This window comes from Pseudophryne corroboree, chromosome 10, assembly GCF_028390025.1.
Source record: "Pseudophryne corroboree isolate aPseCor3 chromosome 10, aPseCor3.hap2, whole genome shotgun sequence".
Taxonomy (NCBI): Eukaryota; Metazoa; Chordata; class Amphibia; order Anura; family Myobatrachidae; genus Pseudophryne; species Pseudophryne corroboree.
This window is the reverse complement of record NC_086453.1, coordinates 342,492,285-342,512,240: the sequence shown is the minus strand read 5'-3', so window position 1 is coordinate 342,512,240 and position 19,956 is coordinate 342,492,285.

The window sequence follows — 19,956 nt, the reverse complement described above, 5'->3', positions numbered from 1 at the left end:
AAAAGTTAAGTCTAGATCCGCCACTGTAGCAGTGAGTACGGCTGTACAATCACCTATTCAATACAACACACTGCCTGGTTAAGCCACTGGACTTGTGCTTTCGATTAATTACAACTCGGCTGGTGTGTACACAACTCTGCTAAACTACCAAACTGTACACATATTTCCAACAATTTTGTATAGCGCACACATATTCTGCAGCACTTTACAGAGAATATTCAATCATTCACATCAGTCCTTGCCTCAGTGGAGCTTACAGTTTATACAGTATTCCCTACCACATGCATGCAATACCGGGAATGATACTTCGGCGGCTCAATGCTGGAGTGACGGAGGGGATTTGCATCACTGCTGCAACTGGGTAAGTCAGTATACCCTATGTTCTGAATTTGAAATGGAACAGACATAGGGGGAGATTCAAATGTTTGAAAAGTCAGTTGGGTGTCTGTTTTTTCCTGTCTATTAGATAGGAAAACACAGACCCTCAACAGACTTTTCAAACATTTGAATCTCCCCCATAGATTTGGATTTGGTGATACCGCAAACACTTTACCTTTTTATATGTTCTATACTAATTGAGAAATATATATTGAAGGATGGTGTCTCTGGTGCAATCAGACCCAAAAGGAAGAAATAAACATATTGCGTATCATTTATATAGAGAGAGATGGCAGCAATCATACTCGCCTTACAGTTATTTCAGTCAGTTAAAATGGCCTTGAGCGATAACATCATCAAAATAAGTGATTTGTGTTCTTGCTAATGTAGATCTCATCTCTAGACTTGTGGAGGTAGTACATATAATAATTTCTCGTTCCATGCGGGTCCTCATCACTTGTTGCTAAACAGTATATGGCTTTCAGCCTCAGGCCTCTGACCACCACCATGTATATAACAGTGCCTTGCTGTCTCTACATAAATGGCACCATGCGCCAGGTTAGCAGGTCCATTGAAATTATAGAGGAAATGTACTGATGATCTTGCTATTTTTAGCTCTTCCCATGCTCATTTGCATTTATGATCAAATCTGAGTGACACGCATCTTAGCTACATTCCACTTACGGCTGAATGGTTGAAACTTGGTGGCAACAAGGCACTTGCCTGTAGTTGTATGAGGGATGTGTAGATGGTTCTTGGCACAAGGCACCAAAATGTCTAGTTACAGTATTGCTGACCATATCCCGTACAAACAGGCAAGGAAGGAAGTAGTACGTGATACTGTATATTGTAATATGACAGGGAGCAATATTATGCTGGTGCAATTAGGAAGGCAAACAGGTACATGGGGGTGTGATCTGTCACATGTGGATGAATGGGGTTTAGTTGGAGTTGTGGCACCCCGGAAAATAGTGTGTGTTCCCCTTTAAAGTTTTACTTACAGGTGGAAATGGGAAGCGCTGGCACAGCAGGAGTTAAGTTTGGACCCTGGTCCGATCACATGGTCTGGATGCTGAGCGCTGATTGGACAAGGCAGTCTGGGAGCAGAGGAGCCTTGTGGGAAGAAGAAGGAGGAGTCGGCAGGAGTGACTAGTGGTGCTGGATGCTTGCTGAGTGAAGAGCAGAGCGGGAGCTGAGAACAGATTCCAACCGCAGGGTCATGTTGTGCGGTGAGAGCAGCGCTGCAGAGTAGAAGGAGAGGGGTGCTACCGGGAAGCAGAGAGGCTGGTGAGCGACTGTGAGATGTCACAGCCAGAGATCAGACACTGCCAGGACTAGTGAAAGGCGCAGACCCAGGTGCCATCTTGTAACAGTGAGGAGCTGTTGAAACTGGTCCAGCAAGTAAATACCTCTGTCCTAGAGTTCTGAGTGAATACATTGAGACTGTGACCAAAGCCACAGGCAGACCAGACACCCAGCCCGAGTATCCAAGTTGCCACAAGCTGTGTAGTGTAAAGGGTGCGGACAGCATAGCGCCATATCCACAAGTTAGTTGTGGTGGTTGAGGAGTCAGTAAAGGAAACCACCCCGCCTGCTTTAACACTGCTGGGAAACCATAGACTGAGTTATTTGTTCAAGTGCAAGCGAGTTACTTAATCTGGATAAGACTTGAGTTATTTGTGCAAGTGAAAGTAAGTTTCTTTAACCTAAAGAGGCTGATTTTATTCAAACAAGAGACCCTTATTGCCAATTGAGTTATATTTGTCAGGAGACACTACCATCCATTCGCTAGCTACATCTTCCTTTGAATAGAATTAAGACATATTGACATTATTACAATTCAGGATTCTTTATATATCTGTGTGCCAATTCCCCCATTGCAATGCTGTGGCACTAGCAGAATTCTACAAGAGCTCCAATGTTACTTGCTTGTGAAGATCATTACACCATGGCTAGGGAAAGCTAGGAATTTAGTAATTGTTTTTGAAAAGTGTGTCTTTCATTATTCTTCTCATTACCACCTTATAGATTGTGATTATAATATGCCAATATCTGTGATTCAGTTGATTGTCTTTTGCATTTTTTAATGATCCATTGTGATGGGAACTGTAGCCAATTGTCTTCTCTTTATCTTTTATAGATGCCCAATTCCACCATAGACAAAAAATATATTTAAAAACCAGGGATTACAACACTTCACTCCATAAGGACCTCAAACATTAGACAGTCGACAATTTAATCCCGGGGGAAAAAAAGGAGATAAGGCAAAGCTTGAAGTAAAAGCTGTTTTTCCCTATATGGGTGAGGGTGTAAAATTCCTGTACCTTTAGGTGGCTAAAGGTACAGGGATTTTTTGGTCTATGGTGGAATTGTTTTTATGAATAAACATCTTTTTATGTAGATCCAGCAGTCCAGTCATGAATATTTCAGAGTGCTAACTCTTTGACACTGTGGAAAGAGACTATTGGAGCAGCCATAAAGAAACCTTTTGATGAACATAGGGCTCACAATATTGGTGAGTGTATTTCCATATGACCTTATGATGTCCAGTATAATGACATAGGAAAAGATACCTTTATACGGGTGAATCTCATTGTATGTCGGTGAGTAAGGTATATCCCACAAGTGAAAATTCAACCTAACTTAATTGCCTTGTGATGATTGAGTGAATGTTATAGTCTTCAATCAAAATTACGCTTATACAGTGATATATAAACAGCGCTGGTGGACCACACCTTTTTTGTTGTGTTTCTAATAGTTGGTCAAGTGTTGGTACCCTTGAGAGTTGGCACCTCAGTTGCAGTTTATGTTAAAGGCGCAAAGAAACATCAATCTGTTGTATTATTAGTAATCCAGTCGTCTGAGTGTCCTGAGTCGAAGTGCCTAGTGCTATAGTTTGTTAGAGGAATTAAGGCATTAGGGGTGTTTTTTTGCATTTATTACCGTAGCGCCATGCTAAAGAAAACTATTATTTTATGGTTATATTTCAGAAATATTGATGACTCACTGTGACTTGGCTGCTGTGTATCTTGCTGGTTTATCGGTTATACGAGTTAAGCGAGCCATATTCATGATGAATCACGGTAAAGTTGATTGTCTTTTTTTTCTACAATGTATTCTGCATTTTAATATAACCCACAGAAAGGCGAGGTGTGCAGATGGATCCTGCTTTATATTAGTCTTGTTGTTAGGGTCCGTGCTGGCTGCGTTACTGCCTGTATGGTTTCTCTATTTATGCTATGAATTTACTCTTATTGCATTCCAGTTACTTGGCTAAAAATGCTCACGCTGTGTTTATTAAAGTGACTTTGCTCTGCGCGTCTGCCCGTACGATGGGGCAGGTTATCCCGTGGTGGGTGATGTTAGACTGAATACCCCTCAGCAAATACGGCATACCGCATATTACATTTGCAGTGCGGCAAGTTTATATTAATTCCTGATCAAAACACATCATAAAACAGGATAGTATGTTAGAATAATTAGGGGAATATTGTAGCTACGGAGAAGTCAGAAAGAATTCACTCTCGGGAAATTCCTTCCTTCACAATAAAATATATACAGTATATAGCGTGATCCTATATCTCTGACTTTCTAGCTTTCCGTGTCTCAGGCCTGGTCTTGAGTTTGACACATCTGCGGCTGCTTTTCCACCTGCTTGTTATCTTATGTTTTTATTGATTCTGGACCATGGGCCCTCATTCCGAGTTGTTCGCTCGCAAGCTGCTTTAGCAGCATTGCACACGCTAAGCCGCCGCCTACTGGGAGTGAATCTTAGCTTATCAAAATTGCAAACGAAAGGTTCTCAAAATTGCGATTAGAAATTTCTTTGCAGTTTCTGAGTAGCTCGAGACTTACTCTTCCAGTGCGATCAGTTCAGTGCTTGTCGTTCCTGGTTTGACGTCACAAACACACCCAGCGTTCGCCCAGACACTCCTCCGTTTCTCCAGCCACTCCCGCGTTTTCCCCAGAAACTGTAGCGTTTTTTCACACACTCCCATAAAACGGCCAGTTTCCGCCCAGAAACACCCACTTCCTGTCAATCACACTCCGATCTCCAGAACGAAGAAAAAACCTCGTAATGCCGTGAGTAAAATACCTAACTGCATAGCAAATTTACTTGGCGCAGTTGCAGTGCGAACATTGCGCATGCGCAGTTAGCGGAAAATCGATGCGATGCAAAGAAAATTACCGAGCGAACAACTCGGAATGACCACCCATGTCAAAAGTTACATCAAACAATGCAGTATCAATTGGACATGACATATTATGATTAGTGATGAGCGGGTTCGTTTCCTCGGAAACCGAACCCCCCCGAACTTCACCCATTTTACACGGGTCCGAGGCATACTCGGATTCTCCCGTATGGCTCGGTTAACCCGAGCGCGCCCGAACGTCATCATCCCGCTGTCGGATTCTCGCGAGATTCGGATTCTATATAAGCAGCCGCGCGTCGCCGCCATTTTCACTCGTGCATTGGAAATGTTAGGGAGAGGACGTGGCTGGCGTCCTCTCCGTTTATTAATGTTCATGCAAATATTTGTGCTTATTGCTTAATTGTGGGGACTGGGGAGCAGCTGTATTATATAGGAGGAGTACAGTGCAGAGTTTTGCTGACCAGTGACCACCAGTATTATACGTTGTCTGCCTGAAAAACGCTCCATATCTGTGCTCAGTGTGCTGCATATATCTGTGCTCACACTGCTTTATTGTGGGGACTGGGGACCAGCAGTATTATATAGGAGGAGTACAGTGCAGAGTTTTGCTGACCAGTGACCACCAGTATTATACGTTGTCTACCTGAAAAACGCTCCATATCTGTCCTCAGTGTGCTGCATATATCTGTGCTCACACTGCTTTATTGTGGGGACTGGGGACCAGCAGTATTATATAGGAGGAGTACAGTGCAGAGTTTTGCTGACAGTGACCACCAGTATATATAGCAGTACGGTACGGAAGGCCACTGCTCTACCTACCTCTGTGTCGTCAAGTATACTATCCATCTAGATTCTATACCTGTGGTGCATTTTAGTTTTGCAGTTTGCTGACAGTGACCACCAGTATATATAGCAGTACGGTACGGAAGGCCACTGCTCTACCTACCTCTGTGTCGTCAAGTATACTATCCATCTAGATTCTATACCTGTGGTGCATTTTAGTTTTGCAGTTTGCTGACAGTGACCACCAGTATATATAGCAGTACGGTACGGAAGGCCACTGCTCTACCTACCTCTGTGTCGTCAAGTATACTATCCATCTAGATTCTATACCTGTGGTGCATTTTAGTTTTGCAGTTTGCTGACAGTGACCACCAGTATATATAGCAGTACGGTACGGAAGGCCACTGCTCTACCTACCTCTGTGTCGTCAAGTATACTATCCATCCATACCTGTGGTGCATTTCAGTTTTGCACAGTATATAGTAGGCCATTGCTATTGATACTGGCATATAATTCCACACATTAAAAAATGGAGAACAAAAATGTGGAGGGTAAAATAGGGAAAGATCAAGATCCACTTCCACCTCGTGCTGAAGTTGCTGCCACTAGTCATGGCCGAGACGATGAAATGCCATCAACGTCGTCTGCCAAGGCCGATGCCCAATGTCATAGTAGAGAGCATGTAAAATCCAAAACACTAAAGTTCAGTAAAATGACCCAAAAATCTAAATTAAAAGCGTCTGAGGAGAAGCGTAAACTTGCCAATATGCCATTTACGACACGGAGTGGCAAGGAACGGCTGAGGCCCTGGCCTATGTTCATGGCTAGTGGTTCAGCTTCACATGAGGATGGAAGCACTCATCCTCTCGCTAGAAAACTGCAGTGCCACTCATAGATGGGCCAGGTGTTTGTGTCGGCCACTTGGGTCGCTTAGCTTAGTCACACAGCTACCTCATTGCGCCTCTTTTTTCCTTTGCATCATGTGCTGTTTGGGGACTATTTTTTTGAAGTGCCATCCTGTCTGACACTGCAGTGCCACTCCTAGATGGGCCAGGTGTTTGTGTCGGCCACTTGGGTCCCTTAGCTTAATCACACAGCTACCTCATTGCGCCTCTTTTTTTATTTGCATCATGTGCTGTTTGGGGACTATTTTTTTGAAGTGCCATCCTGTCTGACACTGCAGTGCCACTCATAGATGGGCCAGGTGTTTGTGTCGGCCACTTGGGTCGCTTAGCTTAGTCACACAGCTACCTCATTGCGCCTCTTTTTTTCTTTGCATCATGTGCTGTTTGGGGACTATTTTTTTGAAGTGCCATCCTGTCTGACACTGCAGTGCCACTCCTAGATGGGCCAGGTGTTTGTGTCGGCCACTTGGGTCGCTTAGCTTAGTCATCCAGCGACCTCGGTGCAAATTTTAGGACTAAAAAAAATAGTGTGAGGTGTTCAGAATAGACTGAAAATGAGTGGAAATTATGGTTATTGAGGTTAATAATACTATGGGATCAAAATGACCCCCAAATTCTATGATTTAAGCTGTTTTTGAGGGTTTTTTGTAAAAAAAAAACGAATCCAAAACACACCCGAATCCGACAAAAAATTTTCAGGGAGGTTTTGCCAAAATGCGTCCGAATCCAAAACATGGCTGCGGAACCGAATCCAAAACCAAAACACAAAACCCGAAAAATCTCCAGTGCACATCACTAATTATGATTCACCAAACAAATTAAATGTATCCAGTTAACATAAACAATACAATGCCAATAAATAAGAAAGTAACAAATATACTGTTTGAAAGAAGAGGACATTTAAAATATAGAGGATCATTGTCTACAAGCCTCGTTAGGTACCACAAGGTAGATGAGAGACATTGGGGTGTATTCAATGGCTGTCGGATCCTGTGATTGTGCGTGTGTGCGTTTTTTTTTGTTTGTTTTTTTGTGTTTTTCCAGGAGCTGGAAGCCGAGTGAAAAGGAGGTGCAGTGAGCTGGAACAACTGCAACTGCTAAGTGGAGTATAGGTGCCGCAGGAGAGAGTACTACGGCTGCATAAAAGTGAAGGACCAAGAACCATACAAAGATAGATAAGTATAAGCCAGCTTAATTTATTGTATAAGTGAGATTGCTTGTCTTCTACTTTTTATTTTTGCTGCTTTTTCTGTGAGAGTAACAGGGAGTTAGACCTTACAAACAATATGGGAGGGGCTGTGATTGAGGACCTCACTCAGTGCATGTCGTGCAAGATGTATGCACACCTGGAGCTACCGGCCCAGTGTGAATACATCTGCACGAGGTGTGTGCGAACTGTTGCTCTGGAAGCCCAGGTAACTGATCTAGAGCAAATCGTTACGCGACTGAGGGGGATTCACAATCTCGAGCGTAGTTTAGACAGAACGGTGGAGGAGTTGCGGGAGGGGTCACTGGTAGAAGAGGATGATGATCAGGTAGCCAGCTGGGTCACAGTTAGAAGGAAGAAAAAGAGGGAGAGGCACGACATCTCCGAACTATCAAACCCGAACAAATTTGCCCGATTGGACGAGGAATCGGAGGATGATAGTGAAGAAATGACGGTGCCGGAGGAGACTGCTCCCTCTAGCATCCAGAGGTGTGGTCCCTCTGGCGCGGTTGGGATAAAAGATAGAGAGGTACCTAGTCAGATGGTGGTGGTAGGGGATTCTATCATCAGGAAGGCAGATAGGGCAATCTGCTACCGGGACCGTGATCGCCGTACAGTCTGTTGTCTCCTGGGTGCTTGGGTACGGCACATCGCGGACCGGGTAGATAGATTGTTGGGAGGGGCTGGCAAAGACCCGGCGGTCTTGGTGCACGTTGGCACCAATGACAAAGTTAGCGGAAGGTGGGATGTCCTTAAGAAAGACTATAGGGACTTAGGAAAGAAACTGAAGGCAAGGACATCTAAGGTAATATTCTCGGAATTATTACCCGTGCCACGCGCTAGTCCAGGGAGGCAGAGGGAGATTAGGGAGGTAAATGTGTGACTTAGGGATTGGTGCAGGAAAGAGGGGTTTGTGTTCCTGGAACACTGGGCGGACTTCTCAGTCAGGCACCATCTCTTTTGTCGTGACGGATTGCACCTGACTGAGGAGGGGGCAGCGGTGCTGGGGGGAAGGATGGTTAGAAGGTTGGAGGAGATTTTAAACTAGGAGCCTGGGGGGAGGGTTTAGCTAGAAACTACGGGTCATGCAGTGAGAATAGTGGGGATGGCGGTAGTAAACGAAATGGGGGAGAAGTTGGGGGGAGGGTAAGAGCAGACGGTAAGGTTACTAACATGGGTACTAAAAGGGATTTTACCAAAGCACTAACCAATGACGATTACAGGTCATCCTTGCTACATAAGGTGAAAGATGTCCCTAACGCAAGGGAAAATACTTATCTTAGTTGTATGTATGTAAACGCCAGAAGCATTACTGGTAAAAAGGGGGAACTAGAAATACTTGCAGCAAGCAAACAGTATGATATTATAGGCATTACTGAAACTTGGTGGGATGAATCTCATGATTGGACAGTCAATCTAGAGGGCTATACACTGTTTAGGAGAGACAGACTAAATAAAAAGGGTGGAGGGGTGTGTCTTTACGTAAAGCCGTTTTTAAAACCTAATATATGGGAAGATATTCAGGAGGGGACTGTAGACACTGTCGAGACATTATGGGTAGAAATTGCATGCGGGGAAAAAGGAATAAAAAAGTTAGTATTGGGTGTATGCTATAGGCCGCCTGGTATCAACACATCTGATGATGAATTGTTACTAAAGCAAATTGAAAGAGCAGCAGGAGTAGGAGACATAGTAGTGATAGGAGATTTTAACTATCCAGAGATAAACTGGAAAAACGACTTATGTGATACTGCTAGGGGCAATATGTTTTTAAACACACTTAATGATAACTACTTAGTCCAACTAATTGAGGAACCAACTAGGTACAATGCAATCTTAAGGGGGGTACTCACGGGAGAGATGTGTGCTGAGCGATCTTAACACAGACCGCTCAGCACACATCTCTCAACCGCTCAGCACAGCGCGATGTGCTGAGCGAGGGGGAAAGCCGACGGGGGGGCCGCTCACTTCACACAACGGTGAAGTGAGCGGCCCGCTAGATTGAGCCTGCATGCAGCTCAATCTAGCATCGGCGATAGCGATGCGCAGGGCCGCGCATCGCTATCGCTGGAGGGCATACACACGGCAGATCCGTGCTTAAAATCTAAGCAATCTAGCAAGATTGCTTAGATTTTAAGCACGGATCTCTCCGTGTGTACCCCCCTTTAGACCTGGTATTAACAAACAATGGGGATTTGGTATCAGATATTATAGTAGGGGAACCCATAGGAAACAGTGACCACAATATGGTCACATTCAATATCAGTTTTCATAAACAGCCCTATACTGGCTCAACTAGGACTTTAAACTTTAGCAAAGCAAATTTTGAAAAGATGAGAGTATTTTTCAGGGATATTGAATGGGAAGGTTTGTTTTTAGGTAAAAATACTACGGAGAAATGGGAGGTACTAAAATTCCTGCTAGTTAAAAATACACTCAAATGTATTCCTATGAGTAGCAAAAAAAGGAATAAAAATCATAAACCGATGTGGCTTAACAAAAAGATTAAGGAACTTATGGGCAAGAAAAGGCGAGCATTTAAAAAATACAAATTTGACGGGGAAGCAGAGTCATTTCAGCACTATAAGGAATGTAACAAAATTTGCAAAAAGGAAATAAGAGCGGCTAAAGTAGAAACTGAAAAACTAGTAGCAAAGGAAAGCAAAGCGAATCCCCAAAAATTCTTTAAATACATTAATAGCAAGAGATTAAAGAAGGAGAGTATAGGCCCTTTAAAAGACAAGTTGGGAGTCTTAAGCAAAAATGATAATGACATAGCGGACACACTAAATGAGTTTTTTTCAACAGTATTCACTAGAGAGGACGCAATTCAGGGACTGACACACAATCTCAATAATGAGAATATCACACTGATAGGTACTTATTTAAGCGAGGAAGTAGTCTGTGACCGATTAAAACATTTAAAGATTAATAAATCACCAGGGCCCGATGGCATTCATCCAAGGGTTCTAATGGAGCTTCACTCTGAACTGGCAAAACCGCTATCTTTGATCTTTAAGGATTCAGTTATATCAGGTATGGTTCCCAAAGACTGGCGTATAGCGGAAGTAGTGCCTATATTCAAAAAGGGAAGTAAAGCTGAACCAGGTAATTAAAGACCAGTTAGTCTTACATCTATAGTGGGGAAAGTATTGGAAGGTATTCTAAGAGATAGTATTCAGAAGTTCCTTGAAACCAATAAGGTCATTAAAAGGAATCAACATGGGTTTATGAAGGACAGATCCTGTCAAACCAACTTACTTGGCTTTTATGAAACAGTAAGCGCAAACCTAGATCAGGGTAAAGACGTGGATGTAATCTTTTTAGACTTTGCCAAAGCGTTCGATACTGTACCACACATGAGACTTATCTACAAGCTACAGGAATCAGGGCTAGGAAGCACAATATGCACTTGGGTTAAAAACTGGTTAGATAATAGGGAGCAGCGCGTTGTGGTTAATGGATCTTTTTCAACTTGGACTGAAGTGCTAAGTGGTGTGCCGCAAGGCTCAGTATTAGGACCGCTATTGTTCAATATTTTCATTAACGACCTAACAGAAGGTCTAGAGAGCATGGTGTCAATTTTTGCAGATGATACCAAATTGTGTAAGGCTATAAATACAGAGGAGGATGCCGAGTCTATTCAGAACGACTTAGTTAAATTAGAAGCATGGGCAGCCAAATGGAGAATGCGCTTCAACACAGACAAGTGTAAGGTAATGCACTGTGGTAACAAGAACAAAAATTACACCTACCTACTAAATGGGGTAAAATTAGGGGATTCTGTACTGGAAAAGGACTTAGGTGTCCTCATAGATAGCAAGCTAAGCAGTAGTACCCAAAGTAGGACTGCAGCAAAGAAGGCTAATAAGATATTAGCATGCATAAAACGGGGTATTGATGCTAGGGACGAGAGTATTATACTCCCGTTATATAAATCACTAGTGAGGCCACACCTTGAATACTGTGTACAATTCTGGGCACCGTACTACAAAAAGGATATCCTGGAGCTTGAAAAGGTACAGAGGAGGGCGACCAAACTAATTAAGGGCATGGAGACGATGGAATACAAGGAAAGGCTTGAAAGACTAGGCATGTTTACATTGGAAAAGCGGAGACTAAGAGGGGATATGATCAACATCTACAAATATATAAGGGGACAATACACAGAGCTTGCGCGGGACCTGTTTTTGGTTAGATCAACACAGAGGACTCGTGGACACTCGCTCAGGTTAGAGGAGAGGAGATTCCGCACAATACGGCGTAAAGGCTTTTTCACGGTAAGGACAATACGTGTTTGGAATTCCCTGCCCGAGGGAGTTGTAATGGCGGAATCTGTCAACACCTTTAAGAATGGGTTAGATAAATTCCTAATGGATAAGGATATCCAGGGGTATGGTGCATAGTCATGCATTATAGTTACTATAAATAGGGATAAAATGCAACGGCTGACAGCAGCATCAGTCAGAAATTTTAGTCAAATCATCATGCATAGGAGACCACAAATAGGTTGAACTCGATGGACAATTGTCTTTTTTCAACCTCAGATACTATGTTACTATGTAAAGGATCCAACAAGCCAGTATTCAATGACAATGCCGATCCGACTTTTTTTAAAGTGGGATTGACATTGTCGGAAAAGGACACGGACTGAACAGGCGCCCTCCTGCTCTGTCCCGCTAGCAAGTCATCATGGCGGGGAGAGCAGGGAACACCGCAGCTATGCAGCAGCGAAGCAGGAGGATGGGGTGCCGCCACCAGACCTCACGGCACTCACCCGGCTCCAGCAAGCGAGGTCACGGCTCCGGCAATGTAGGTCACAACCAATCTCCTCCTCCTAATCCTCCCCCATCCCCACACCCCTCAAAACATGTCCCTGCTCCCCCATCTCATCTCCTGAATCTGACTTTTTTTTTAATTCGGATTGACTTTGTTGGAAACGGGGCCAAAACCTATTGGATTTGGCCGCATTTCCGACAAAAGCACATGGATCCGCGGCTATTCCGCCGATCAACGTGTTATCCGACTTGTTTGGGAAAAAAAGCAGCCAGATTGAAAAGGTCAGAACCCCTTCCGACCTAAAAAAGTTGGAAACTGCCGTCTTTCCGACAAGACGGCTATTTCCTACTAGAATTGAATACACCCCATTGAGTAAGTGTTTGTTGTGTCTGCATAGGGAGTACGATAATGTGGCACTCCCAATCTTCAAAAAAACCTGGCTATCCTCCAACCAGTCCATTTGGAATAGATAAAATAACTTTTCTTGAAATAGAGAAAAAGGGGGCACTCTAGGCTGGATCCAGACCTGTAAAATGTTTTCTTTTAGCCGCTGAACTCAGTAAAAGTTTAGGGTATCCACTTGACACCCGTTGACTCCGTGGCAAAATTCCTAGTATACAGTCCATACAGGACCAAAGGGCAGAAAAACAACCAGATGGTCCACAGTATATCTACGAACCCAGAGCCAGAAGAGTATGACAGGGGACAAGGCTATAAACAGTGAAGGAGGTCAGCGTTGCTCTTCAGACATCTAGGGGGCACAAATGCGAGGAGGAGACCATTAAAAACCCACTAATATATGTTCTGTGTCATATCTTCAGGAGGAACTCTGTAAGAACTAGAAGAAATATGTGACAAGAGTCAAACAGGTTTTTAAGCAGTATGTCGACGGTGAGATCAGGAGAGTGGTGTAGCCACTGGGGTAAACCAGTCTGCAGTGTATCGTAATCTATATTACTACGTAAAAAGGTATAGTGGCTAGTAATTGCCTTATGCACTGGTGGAGGATAAGAGAAAGTGTATTTAGGCTACCATCCCAATCTTAGTCGGAGAAATTATGAATAGTTTGTCCCACGTAGTGTTGTGCCTGGTAATAGGCAAAAGGAAAAGAGGAAAAATAAAATAATATTTCTCAACCGCCTGATGAAATGTGAGGGACCTCCTAAGAGTTCTATCTACCAAGCAACTAACAGAGTATAAACCAAACCCCAAGCTCACCACATTAGGAAAGGATTCACAGCTAAGCCATGCTGGAACTCTGGGTTACGTAATAATGGAAGATATAGGGTGGTATTCAATTGTTTGAAAACTCGGTTGGGTGTTTGTTTTTTTCCGGTCTATTAGATAGGAAAAAATAGACACCCAACTGACTTTTCAAACAATTGAATACCACCCAAAGAGTTTTATGTACATTCAAACATTTTTTTATGACGTAATTTATGCCATAGCCGATGCGTGTTCCAGAGAAGAGGATAATCCCGCAAATCTGTAGGTATCTCATGATCCTGTAGACGTAGAAAGAAACTATGTTCTGTTAAGAAATTCTCCTCTAATAAAGAATCCATGTAAATACAGTACATGTACCAGGTAACCAATTGCGAAGATGTTGTAGAAGTGCAGCATGATTACAGTACGTGATGTTAGGAAAAATCATTCCTCCACTGAATTTAGCCTGTTGCAGTTGAATTAGGCCTATTCTATAACGTTTGTGGTTCCAAATAAATTTAACAAATACAGAATTAAACTTTTTAGTGTCTTCCATCGTGAGCAATAAAGATAGTGACTAGAGCAAATAAATCATTCATGGGAACGTTATCATTTTATACAAACTGGCCCTACTCAAATAGAAGAGCCAAAGATTACATCACCCATCTAGAACCCAATCAAAGCTGTTATAGCTTAAGATATGTTCATATAACAAAGATGGATTTTTAGTAATCTGCACACCTAAATATGTAAACCTCCCGCTAGCCGAGGAAAAGGGTAAGCTAGCATGCCACTAAGGGTGGATGAAACCTATCCGCAAATACAAATGAACGGATTTTTCTGGATTCACCTGAAGTCCTGAAATATCTCCAAAGTCATGAACTAAGGACAGTAGATGTTGGATGGAAGCGGTGGGTTGAGACAAGAAGAGCAACATGTCATCCGCAAACACTGTAACCTTAATTTCTCTTGAACCCACTCGTATGCCATGAATGTTAGGGGCTTGTTGAATTAATTGGAGATGAATTAAAAAGAAGGGGAGGCAAGGGACACTCCTGCTGGGTACCCCTATACATCCTATTTCATTTAAGGTTTAAAACGATTTTGAAATCCTTGGACTGGGAGAGGAAGGAGGGGATGCGCCAGAGATGAGAGGATAACGTAGGAGAGGGATAATAAAGGAATATACTAACAAGACCATGATCCGATATGATAATGTCCCCTAGAGTTTGATTCTGAACAAATGAGAACATAAAGTCCTCCGCCAATATATAATCATTTCACAACAATGTACGATGGACTGCGGAAAGATGAGTATTAGACCGATCAGTGGGGTTAAGTAAACACCAAGAATCAGTAAGGCCCTGTGAGGTGCCAACTGCCAAGTAGAAGAGTGGAGTGAGGCTGGAGTGGGAGATTTATACAAGTGAGGATCATCTTTCTACCGTATTAAATCCCTAATCTACAATCAATCCAGGGATATCCTGTTGGGCTAAAAAGTGAGATAGTTCGATAAAAATTCTGATGGGTTATTCATGGCATATAAATTCAATAACGTGTATCTTGTATTAAGAGACAATATGGTCAAGAAGGATAAATCTGCCCCCAGACAAGGGCTATGAGCAAGAGGTACAGGAGTGTGTGAGGGAGTTTAAGGGGCAGTTTAAGTGAGGAGGATGCCCGTGTGCAGACTCCGTGAAGTCTTCTATAGCTGAACGTTTCCAGATAAGGGGACACAGGTATAAGGGTGGAGGTCATACAGTATGATAGAAAATAGAGGTCAGGTAGGATCTTTTTTTTGAAGAATACAGGATTTCTGGAATAAATGGGATGAAAGGAGATGGAGGGGCCTCCATGTAGTTTTGGACATATTTTACGTAAAAAGCAGGCATAATTTGTGCCCATAAAGACCGTGAGTTGGACTGATGTTGCATATGGTTGCATGGTGCGGCCCGATGTTCTGAATGTGTCATGACCCACACACACATTTTCATGGTGGCCCTGTTCCCTCCAGGAGAAAGTAGTATCTGATTTAGGTTTACGCCAGTAGAACAGTGGTGTATGCTCCAGGTTGACGCTAGGCTGATAGACATACAAGGCACACCCGTTTTTCTCTTTGGTTGTTAGACGGCTACACCGCCATCTATGAAGTACAAATAAATATAAAACAATACTATAATATGGAGTTCGAAATGATTATTAATTACTACTGCAGAAGTCACCCACCGCTAGGATAAAACAGTAATATACAGTACACTATGTGCCTGCTTCATGCCAGAAGATGTGGCTGGACAGTGGTCGTAGTAAATGCTAGAGTTACAGTTACAGGACCCAATTGTCTGCGTCTAAACAATGCCAGTAATGATTAATAAAATGCCATTTACCATGTAAAATATCAGTAAATACAGTCGTAAGTACAAAATAAACCTATTAAGTTCAAATAAACACAAACGTAAACTGTCTTCCACAGACCAAATGCAAATACCAATTCAATAATGGAAACAGACTGCAGCATCCACACCAATATTTTATATACTGTTGGAGGGATCAAGACACACTTGGCCAATCAGAAGTGGCTGTCGATCGTCATCCTCACCCATAGGCAAACGCGGGGGGCGCGCGCGCGGGGGGGGGGGGGGGGGGGTTGGGGTGGTGGTGTTCTGGTTGCTTGGAAACCCCCTCCTCTAGGCAAGTGGCTCAAAATATGACAGCATTAGTATTGGTATATATAATATGATTACTAGAGCTGCCAGCATGCAGTTTAAGGGACGGAGCATGGCTGCTGCAAGTGCCCAGTGGTAGCTGTGTGTGGATGGTGGATGTGAGTCCTCAATCAGTCCACTGGACGAGAGAGTAGCTATCAGGAAGAAGAGATAGGAGACTTACCATGAGGTGGGGGAATGTGTGCTTAGAAAGTGCAGTACTGGTTCTATTATATTTGTATATTTATTTATTATAGTATATTTAACCTTTTCCTGGCCACTTATTTATATTGTTTAAATATGTTTGATACGGGCTATACTATAGACCAGGAGTGGCCAACCAGTCAGAGGCAAAGAGCCAGAAAAGATCCGTAGTCAACGGCAAGAGCCAGTATCATGGGGGCGTGGCCTAGTTTTCACAAAGCCATACCCCATTTTGTGCACACACCTTTCGTTATGACGTTTGTAGGAGTATGACCTTGTGTCATAACTCCGTTTTTAGTCATGTTGTACAGTGCCAAATACATATAATGCCCCAGTACAGTGCCACATACATATAAAAATTTTAAAAATTGGGTGCCTCCACACTGCTAGAAACCTATGTCCCCACAGTGCCACATACACATATGTCCCCACAGTGCCAGATATATATATGCCCCACAGTGTCAGATACATATATATGCCTCACAGTGCCAGATACATATATGCCTCACAGTGCCAGATACATATGACCCCCCCAGTGCCAGATATACATGTCCCCCCCCCCAGTGCCAAATATACATTTCCCCCCAGTGCCAGCTATGCCCCCAGTGCCAGATATGCCCCCAGTGCCAGATATATATGTCCCCACAGTGCCAGCTATGCTCCTAGTGCCAGATATATATGTCCCCAAAATGCCAGCTATGCCCCCAATGCAGTGTCCCCACAGTGCCAGATATGCCCACAGTGCCAGATATACATGTCCCCACACAGCGCCAGCTCTGCCCCCAGTGCCAGATATACATGTCCCCCTAGTGCCAGATATACATTTCCCCCAGTGCCAGCTAGCCCCCGTGCCAGATATGCCCCCAGTGCCAGATATATATGCCCCCACAGTGCCAGCTATGCCCCTAGTGCCAGATATATATGTCCCGACAGTGCCAGATATGCCCCCCAGTGCCAGATATACATGTCCCCCAAGTGCCAGATATATATGTCCCCACAGTGCCAGATATATATGTCCCCACAGTGCCAGCTATGTCCCCAATGCCAGTGTCCCCACAGTGCCAGATATGCCCCCCAGTGCCAGATAAACATGTCTCCCAAGTGCCAGATATATATGTCCCCACAGTGCCACATACATATGTCCCCACAGTGTCAGCTATGCCCCCAATGCCAGTGTCCCCACAGTGCCAGATATGCACCCCAGTGCCAGATATACATGTTTCCCCAGTCCCAGCTATGACCCCAGTGCAAGGTATACATGTCCCCACAGTGCCAGCAATGCCCCCAGTGCCAGATATACATGATCCCCCCCCTTCCCCAGTGCTGCTCACCGCGCTGCTGCTGTCCGTGAGGGGAGGAGAGCGCAGCGTGCGCTTCTCCTGCCCCTCACTCTCCGGCGGCTGTGTCTCTCTTCAATTAGGCGCCGGTCAGTGAGGCAATCAAAGCTCGCGATCCGGCAGCGTTAGCTGCCGGTCCACGAGCTCTGATTGGCTCACGGACCGCCTCCGGAGAGTGAGGGGCAGGAGAGGCGCACGCTGCGTTCTCCTCCCCTCACAGGCAGCAGCAGCGCAGTGAGCAGCACGGGGGAAGGGGGGACTATGGCAGCTGTGGCCAGGAGCCGGCTGAGCCACATGCGGCGGATGAAAGAGCCACATGCGGCTCGAGAGCCGCGGGTTGGCCACCCGTGCTATAGACCATCTATAGTGTTAAATATTAATGCTGTACTCCATGTTCTGCAGAATGGGAGATTGTGGATTGCGTTTGGAAAGCCCTGTCTAGAAATCCTACGTTTGTCACTGTCACCAGTGCCTATTTTGCCCCAGGGGTAGAACAGCTGCTATGTATATGCCTCTTGTCAAATGCACATGCATCTTTCTTGTGGTCTGCATGAGCCACATTTACATATCCTTATGGAATGCAGTTGCATTGCTGGCAGTCGGGATCCCGGCGGTCGGGATACCGACGCTGGAATCCTGACCACTGACAATGCCGCCAGCCGGAATCACGGCTAACAGGGGCTATTCCCACTCGTGGTGTCTACGACACCCAAAGAGGTAAATTTACTAAGATGGGAGTTCTATTTAAGATGGGATGTTGCCCATAGCAACCAATCAGTTTCCATGTATTATGTTCTAGAAGGTGCTAGATAAATGAGAAGTAGAATCTGATTGGTTGCCATGGGCAACATCCCATCTTAAATAGAACTACCATCTTAGTAAATTTACCCCATAGAGTGGCAATAGAATGAGCCTGTAAGGAGCTTCGTTGCGCTCGCCCCCCACCTTTTAGCATTCTGGAGGCTGGGATACCATACTCAACGCGTCCTTATGGAACTTGGCCTATGTTTGCAGATCCTCTGCCTCCATTCTTCCTCCGGGTTACAGTCGTTATGTCGACACAACTTAGATCGACGCTCATTAGGTTGATCACTGAAGGTCGACAATGCCATTAGGTAGACATGCATTAGGTCAACATGGCCATTAGGTCGACATGTACTAGGTCGACAGTTCAAAAGGTCGACATGAGTTTTTCCAATTTTTTCTCATTTGTTGGATTTTTTTCAGACTTAACGATCCACGTGGACCACGATTGGAATGGTAACCTTGGCCGAAGCATGGCGAGCAAAGCGAGCCATGCGAGGGGACACGGTGCACTAATTTGGGATCCCCGTCACTTTACGGAGAAAACGACACCAAAAACAGTCAGAAACCTCATGTCGACCTTTTGACCTGTCGACCTAGTACCTACCCCTTCCCCAATTGTGCCGTAGTGTAATGAGTAGTGTTACTTGGTGTTACCACTCTCACAGAATATCCAAGTGCCTGCACCAGCTGTGTAGCGAAAGTGACTCTTTATTATGGGTGTTTCTTCCAGATTGAACAGTCTCCTCTGCTAGTGCCAGAACCACCATTGTAAAACTTAGTGTAATCTGATATTTTGCCCTAATAAATTATCCTGGTATTTTCTGCTTTATGATCTCAGAACCTGCAGGAAACACATTCTTCTGAGCCATTTGCATTCAATTACAAAGCAGAGATAAATGATGACAATACCATTAGTTTGTTTGACAGGATTGTTTAAACTTTTGTCAATACCACTTTTAAAGGTTAGGGAAAATGGACTTTTCAGTTCCAATAGTAAAACTTCAATGGTGCTCCAAAGTACAAAATGCATCTGTACAGGCATATTAGGAGCAGCTGTTGAGAAGGAGCCTGCAAAACTGCTATCTCCTGGAATAAAATGGAAAAAATCTGGGGGAAAAACCCATGAAATAAAAGCAAATGGAAAAAAAAATGGAACTGGCTTCTTTTCAAAGAAAAAAAAAAGTATTAGAAAACGTATATATGAATTGCAGAACTCCAGAAATGTGGGGTTCTATTTATCAACAATTGTGATCTGCCTCCGAATATTAACATTCAGTATCGCAGCGTATGGCAACTAGAGATGAGCGGGTTCGGTTTCTCTGAATCCGAACCCGCCCGAACTTCATGGTTTTTTTCACGGGTCCGAGCAGACTCGGATCCTCCCGCCTTGCTCGGTTAACCCGAGCGCGCCCGAACGTCATCATGACGCTGTCGGATTCTCGCGAGACTCGGATTCTATATAAGGAGCCGCGCGTCGCCGCCATTTTCACACGT